The 8,395-nt window shown below is 38.0% G+C and overlaps 1 long non-coding RNA gene across 1 annotated transcript; it reads left to right on the top strand.

The window, feature by feature from the left end:
- Positions 1 to 3,994: 3,994 nt before the first annotated feature.
- Positions 3,995 to 5,299, top strand: LOC307081816. Its single transcript, XR_013812170.1, has 3 exons — positions 3,995 to 4,105; positions 4,224 to 4,279; positions 4,758 to 5,299. It is a non-coding gene; the product is annotated as an uncharacterized lncRNA (long non-coding RNA).
- Positions 5,300 to 8,395: the final 3,096 nt, after the last annotated feature.

Below are 8,395 nucleotides of genomic sequence, written 5' to 3'. Positions count from 1 at the left end.
GTTTTGGAAGTACATTGTAATTTCGATTACTTCATTTTAATAGTTATAGTAGGCCAAGAGATATATATACATTTGGAACCAAATTTAAACTATTTACATAAGCATTAATGGTTGTTCGATGACTATTAAAACATATCATGTGGTGTCAACTGTGAATCCTCTCAGATGTTTGGTAGTGATACACAGTTCTCTGTTGTAGGACAGGAAAACAGATAGTTTGAACTATGCAGCGTTGGAGTTCAATGGCAGAAAAACCAAAGGAGGGAAGAAGAACAGTGAAAGGACTCAGGAGAGTGTGTATTCTGCTGTGAGATAAGGCTGCCAGTGAAGTCCATCAACCTGGAAGTTCGTGTCACCTCATGAGGCTGAAGGAGGTGATAATGGTGGTATTGTTGGAGGACTTGTATATTGTAAGGAGCATTTGTTTATTGTTTCTGCACTTGTATATGTTTACTAATGTTCTTTTGTTCGGATCATTAGCATTAAATTACTCATTGTTTGTGATGCAGTCTTTAATCCAGCCTATCTTGTTGTGCAGCCAGATTTACCCTTGAATATGTTTCTTATATTAATCATATATCGATGCCTAAAATATATTTATTTTGAAATAAAAAATTCAAGAAACATTGAGAAGTGAGTAAAAGAGATGAGAATGGACCCACTGACTCCGACTCTGAAGACACTTACACTGATTGGGATATAATGAGAGATATTTAGAGACCTCTGGTTCAGTACATTTCTGCTTTTTAAACCACAGTACTGACCCAACTAACACAGGATAAGCATTCCTTACAAGGTAACTGCTGGTTTGCAGCTAAAACCACAGGCCTAACGGTCACAGCAGTAGATCATGTGGCTAGACACTATATTGGCCACACATTTTCATGGAGTCAAAGATATACCAGTTGTGTTTATCTTTTACTCATAAAAAGTGTTACTTACTTATATGAATGTGTGTAAGCTTTCTTACACATAGGGGGGGAGAAAAAGGTTCAGATTCGGTGCGCATCCATGAACATAAATGGTCTCTATTTTACTACAAGGTTTCATGTTGATGAGCCATATCAGAATGTATCCCTTCGTTACATCACAATATGGGAGTGTCCAATCGGCAGTCTTTCAAACATCTGAGTAGAAACTCCCACTTACAAGATATCACAAAGAGCTACACTTTGAAATGGCTGGAAAATAGGGACCATATGTAGAACCAAACACGGCTATGATAACTGACAAATCTAAAAAGTAAATGAACAAAGGGTGCATGTGATGCACATAATAATTGACCAGACATCAGTGGTTGTGTATGAAGGATTGGTGATGTATAATGGACTGATGTTGCATCTGATGCTCCCTGCTGCCCAATATGATCCCATGTGAAAGACATTTCAAATCTCGGAATTAAAATGACCTTAAATCAACCAATGTTATAAGATTGTAACAATTGTTAAATTACTGAATTAATTAACTTTACTCTTTTGAAGAAAATTAAAAGAATATTACAAATAAATCAAGTGAACTGTCTCTGTTCAGATACACAAATATCGCCGTTCAGGTTCAGTCAGTGATGGGAAATGTATGTCAATTTCATTGTTGGTTTCTGCCAAACTGCTGCAGCACATCCTGTTGATACCTGCAGCCAGGTCCATAAATGCTCAAGCGTTTTGGTGGTGTGTGTCAAACAGAGACAAGGCCAACCACAGGCCTCGCCTCTCAGCTCCTCTGTTGCTTGAGCCCTTGCGCTTTGATTCCAACCCAGTCGTAAAATAAATTAAAAAAAAAGAAGTGACTCTAAAAGTAGTTGTTGAATCTAAACTGGGCGAGGACACGCAATATTAGTTTGGGCTTGAACACACAGCGTCTTTCTTTCCTCTAACACGTTAATCCTTAAATGGGCAATATATCAAAAAGGTCACATCTGGTATTGCAGCAAATTTACACAAAATTAGAACGACAACCTAACAAGGGATTACTATGAACATAATATTTACTTCCCTTCCCCCGAAATTCAAGTGGGGAAGGACATGTCAAAGTCATGAAGGAGCCCAACTAGTTGGGCAATCCATTAGCGTGAGGGGTAAACGGTTAGGCGGAGGGGCAAACCACAGCTGGAGAGGCAAACGGTGAACAGGAGGGCCATCAAGCCATCTGACATCCGGGGCGCCTTGTGTGAACACAGGAGCAGTGGTCAGGTGGGATGGAGCAGGCACCTTACCCAGGCTGCGGGCATGCCCCCGAGACCTGCCTGTGAGCTGGTATGAGCCGGACCCATGGCTGGCGGTTAACCTGGCAGGATCAGGACCCCAATGAGCACAGTTCATTGGTTTGTTGGGGTTGATAATCTTTTAACCATTCGAACACTGATAACTGATGGCTTAGTTCTGGGTTTCTTGTGAAACCGTTGTTTCCACCAGCCACAATAAAATCAGCATCAACTGCAACCCACAGAAAACAAAGAGGATCATTGGTTTGCTTCATTCAGTGTCTCTATGCTGCAGCCAATCACAGTTGGTCTATGCTGTGTAAATGGTGTTTTTAAGTCCAAGTCTTTCATTAGAGCGAGAACAGTGCTAGTTCAGCTTCAGCGCCAAAACGTGACAATGTTTTTTGAAATGATAATCCTGAGTACAGCAAGTAAGTAAATACCTTCTCTAATTCCATTTCTTTTAATTGTATAACTCATTTAAATCAGCAAGAGGTGTTTTGTTATAATATAACTTGCATTGCAGAATAGGTATATTTCTTTATCAGTGTTATCACAAACTTTCAAGCCTCAAATTAAAGTATGAATGTTCAAGACCAATAATTCATTGATCTTATTTGTTCTTTTTTATTTAGGGTTGATTCAGGCCAAAGAGTATCCTCCTTTGGTCTTTGTGGAATCAGCAGGACTTGGAGATACTGTAACCCTTCATTGTGAATCTGATTGCAATACTTTATACTGGTATAAGCAATCTCCTGGATGTTCTCCTGAAATGGTCGCTTCGAAATTGTTTAAATCAATTACCTTGACGTCCCACATTAATTTAACATTGACAGAGGGAAAAGGTGTTTGTGTCTTTCATCTGATCATTGCAAACGTAACTAAAGGTGATGAAGCAAACTATTTCTGTCAACAATACTCACGTGAAAAGTGGAATAATTTCACCTTTCTGTCTGTCAAAGGTAAGATCCATCTTTTTCATTGTTCACATTCAATATCATGGGAAGCATTTCAGGAACCTTTAGATGATAGCTGTATTTTCATTCCTAGATCCCAATGACCGTAGGTTTGTCTCCCAGACTGTTGTCAAACAGCCTGTGACGGCATCAGTACAGCTAGGAGACCCTGTGGCTCTCCAGTGCTCTATTACCTCGCAGAGGACAAACCACAGTAACCAGTGCCAAAGGGAACCAAGTGTGTACTGGTTCAGATCTGGATCAGGACCATCACACCCTGCTGCCATTTACATGAATAAAAACCGGTGGAGTGGATGTCAGAATAGTTCTGGACCTCCATCTGCCTCACAGAGCTGTGTCTACACTCTCCCCAAGAACAACGTAGACTCCTCTGATGCTGGGACCTACTACTGTGCCCTGGCAGCATGTGGGGAAGTTGTGTTTGGAAGTGGAACACAGCTGGACATAACAGGTTAATATATTGGTGTTTTTTTAGATGGAGTGAATGAGGGAATGGACAAATCTCTGGCATTATTTTTCGCAACCATCATTTCAGAAGAGGAAGTAAACAGCCTGTGCACATTATAGCCCTGCAGTGCAGTCTTTTTTACTTTTTATCGGCAGAACAAACAAATAGAAAAATTCAGAAAGTATAACAATCATCGAAAAGTATGATGCAAATACAAATTCTACCTGTAGATTTACAAGAACTCTATATGTTTATTTTTTTGGCTATACATCTTATGATTAAAGAGGCCCATTCCAGGGGAAATTGCCGGAGAAAGAAGTGACAAGACTTTCTGATGACCAAATGTTGATTATCTGATTCTAGAAACCAGCTGGCGTCTAGTTACCATGGTGCTTGGAATACTGTTGGCTTGCTGTCTGGCTGTGATTATAATCCTGTTTCTAACAAGAAATAAAAAGTATGTTTGTGATCATCGTGAAGGTACAGTACATTCTCCATAATTAATTCAGTGAGATATTGTGTTTTTACAGACATATAAAGTTGTATGTATCTTTTGTTTGAAATCGTAAAATGTGTATTCTTCGGTCCATATTCTCAGGAACACTGAGTGCTTCCAACCAAGTTCCACATGACTCAGGGAATCAGGAACAACAAGTAAATCTGTTTAAAATCTGTTTTGCATCGGTAGACATTGACTTACCACGCTTCGTTTAATCGATTTTTCAATTCTTCAAATCAATCGTTATCGAGCGGAAATGTTGCTTGCTTATTTAATGGAAAAATATGTAATTAAAAAATGTATTTAAAGAATGAGGCACATATGTCAATTTGTATCCTTATCGGAACGGTTAAAATGAGGATTTGCAAAAATGTATTGTAATGATGTTTAATAGTTTGTAATTTTTTTGCAATATCGGACCACCTTCCTGCACAAATTGTATCTACTTGGTAAAATGAACAATTCTAGCGTTTGGTTATTGTGAGACACCGTCATATTCTAGACCTCAGTATATGATTACACTACGATACACTATTATGATTGTAGTTTTGACTTTCAATCCAGAAGATGTGGTATCTACTACAGTTGTGAATCCTCCCAGATGTTTAGTAGTAATACAGCTCTCTGTTGTAGGGTGGGGAAACATATTCCTTAAACTACGCAGCGTTGGAGTTCTCTGGCAGGAAAACCAAAGGACAGAAGAAGAACAGTGAAAGGAATCAGGAGAGTTTATATTCTGCTGTGAGAGAAACCTGCCACTGAAGTCCATCAACCTGGGAGTTTGTGTCACCTCATGAGGCTGAAGGAGGCAGTGATGGTGGTATTGATCAGGTCTTGTATATTGTCATGAGAACTTGTCGATTGTCTAATGTTTACTGATGTTGATTCGTTTGGAAGATAAACATTTAATTGCTCATAATTTGTGATGTATTTTGTGAAACCTATCTTGGTTGATGCCCAGCAGGATCTGGCCATGAAGGAACAAACCAAGCAGTTAAAATAATCTTGAATCCTAAAATTATACTTCACAAAAGAAAAAAGAAGAGACGATGAAGTGAGTGAAATAGGAAGAATGAAAGAGGAGAATGGAAAGTCTGATGTGCACAGGAAATGAATCAAATGAGATACAAACTAACAATATCTAGAAAACGAGGTAAAACACGAAGAGAAAAGCATGAACGATACTTAAAGACCTGGTTCAGTTCATGTCTGCTTTTTAAACCACAGTACTGACACAGCTTGCACAAATGGAGACGAGCAGGTGTAGATATTTTCAGTCATTGCAAACAATCCTAATACACCTGCATTGTGCGCATCTTTCAGTAAAATCCTATATTTTATGAGATCAAATAACTTTGATCGACTTGTGTTTACATTAGTTTCTTTTCAGTTTATACTGACTTAGTACTCTTAAGTGTGTAATTGTTTCAAGAATGTGTTAACTGATATTATTTGGAATGGAAAAGGAACTTGTGACCTTGACGACATTAGTTCCAATGCTCCAAACAACTCGGCTAGATGTACTGCTTTTTGGAAAATTTGCAATGAAAAATAAATTCAACTACTAAAAATAATGCTTGGAAATATTTGTTTCTAATTTATAATGAACACAGCCTTGATTATTGAAATGCATGTTTCAAGTTACAATCCCCATGGCTGTCTAGGTTGTTGGAAGGAAGTAAAGATGAATGTTTATGTTAGACAAATCAAAATGAGACAAACAGCTATAAAATGTAAATGTTTAGAGATCATTGTTTTTTGCTTGGTATCGTTTTTACAATAACAAGGACAATCTAGGATGGGAACAGGGCAAAGGGCAGAAAGTGGTGCCAATTCACAAACATTAATGGCCCGTTTTATCACAAGGTTTCCTGTTGATGGGCCATATAAGAATATTTCCATTTGTGACACAACAATGTGGGAGTTTCCACCGTGTTGGGAGGAGTTGACTGGTGGACTGCATCGGCTGGTAGGCTTGAGTTGATCCGTCTGCATATCAGTGTGAATCCTCCCACTTCATGAATTTAGATTTTAAAATGGCTTGTCAACACCTGTACGAAAGATTGAGAAACTTTACAAAACAAGGCTAACTTTGAAAATTGTATTCATTTAAAAAGTTAACAAAAACCCTTACTTCTGTAATTGCATAGATTACACACAAAAGTACAGCAGACAGTACACACCTCTAGCCTAATGACGTATAAAGGGAGAAATCTATTTAACGAAAAACACATAAAGGTGTTACTTACCTAGTCCTTCCCCATGGAGGGATAACAAAACGGCAGACCTATAAAAAATACATGGTTAGTTTAATGATAAAGATCTCTAGGACTCTACTTGACTCTTCTCTGCTCTAATTTTCTACTCTACTGTCATCAGGTTTTCAACAGAAATTCAAACATGCATACATACAGTAGATAAATACGTACATAAATCCGTATTGATGGTTGTTGGGGATTTGCTGTCCTGAAACATGCCATCCTTGTGGGTGTGTGGATCTGTGTAGAGAGATAACTCCAGAGAGAAAAGGGGGGGGACAACAAACATGGCGCAAACAAGTGCATGCCCTGAATTTAAGACATGACAGAGACAATATATTCTTGTATATGTTTTGTACGAAAGGTCAGAATGTTGCTCCTAAATGGCTGATGTTGCATCTGCTGGTCACTGCAGTGCAATAGGATCCCAAATTAATATTAAGATATTTGTATCTCTGAATCAAAATGAATCAAACATTTAATAAATATTGTCATCAAAATTGTTGCGAACACCTAATTTCACTATTTTACTTTACTCATTAAAAAAGCACATATAAACATAAATAATTGAATACAATTTAAAATTTTCTCTGTTCACTAAACAAACACTATTCAGGCCCAGTCAGTGATGGGGATCTATAAAAACCTCAGGGTTTGTTCCTCCAGAGCCTTAGCAACACATCCTGTTGACCTTGTTGTTGTACCTACCGTCAGCTCCATTTATGGTTCAGAGTTGATGTTGGTCTGTCAAAAACAAAGACATGACCTCCCACCACCCCCGCCTCTCAACTTTCTGCCGCTCTCTCAGCAGTGTTAAAAGCACGCACACTCTAGGGGGAAAGATGAGACGAAGCAACACTTTAAGTGTTATGTTTCCTGGGCTTGTTGTATTAACACTTTACACTGGTGATTATGTACCATCCACCTCATTGTAGCTGGGGTACATTATGGTACTCATAAATTCAAACTAATTCTATAACATCTGTCCTAGATCACAGAGAGGGGCCCTTCTACACCTAATTTTCAGTGTTTATCTCCGTTTTACTCTACCCTACCTCAATTGTAATGTGCTTTATTATATGTGCTGTATGAATTCAGTTATTATCATTACTAATAAAGTTAGTGCTAGAAAGACTACTACTACATCTACTACTGTTGCTGCTATTGTAACGGTTCTAGTACGGAGACCCTGGTGCAGAGAGACACTCAGGACACATGATATAGTTCAAATCAAAAACTCATTTAATTGGAAGCTAGGCAACTAACCAACATATACAGTAACAAAGTAGCATGTCAAGGAAAATCAAACTTAAGGGACAGCATAAAGTGCCAAAGCCAATCTTAATAACCGAGGATATCAGGAATAAGACAGCTATATGCTACTACTGCAACAACTACTACTATTTCTACTACTGATACTACCATCACTACTACTACAACTACTACTGCAACTGCTACCACCACTTTACTACTGTAACCTTATAATTCACATTGTTTGGATTATTTTCATTTTCATTTAAATTCCTGCTGTTGAGTTTAATTATTTTATTAATATTTATTGTATACATTTTAGGGTAACAGTTAAATAGATATTGGTACGTACTTGTGTTGAAAAGATATTTGTTCCTACCCAACTTTTGTTTTAGGTGAGTTAATATGAAGGTATTATTGTAGCAAAAGTCTTTAGCATGCGTAAACTAAAGACACAAATGTGTGTCACAAATTTTTTCTACCATTGTAAACACAAAATAGGGTCTACGAGTTCACAAGTCTATGTTACAGCTGCACAAATCCTATCCTGTGTATCACAACTTCAAAGAGCCATGCAATTGACACTTTGGCTACAATCATTGCAGCGCAGTTGGTGCAAAACACATTCGCACATCAGTGTTTCATAATCTGAGAACATGCCCAAAATTTGTGCATTCGTAAACCCAAATGTGAGTTAATGGATCAGAAGTTGCACATCTGTGAAATATTTCCTCACAAAGGAAATTATATAGATTGCTATGT

Source organism: Pollachius pollachius, assembly GCF_949987615.1.
Source record: "Pollachius pollachius genome assembly, chromosome: 10".
In the NCBI taxonomy this organism is placed as follows: domain Eukaryota; kingdom Metazoa; phylum Chordata; class Actinopteri; order Gadiformes; family Gadidae; genus Pollachius; species Pollachius pollachius.
The sequence above is the reverse complement of the archived record's forward strand: the minus strand, read 5'-3'. Positions and strand labels throughout refer to the sequence as shown.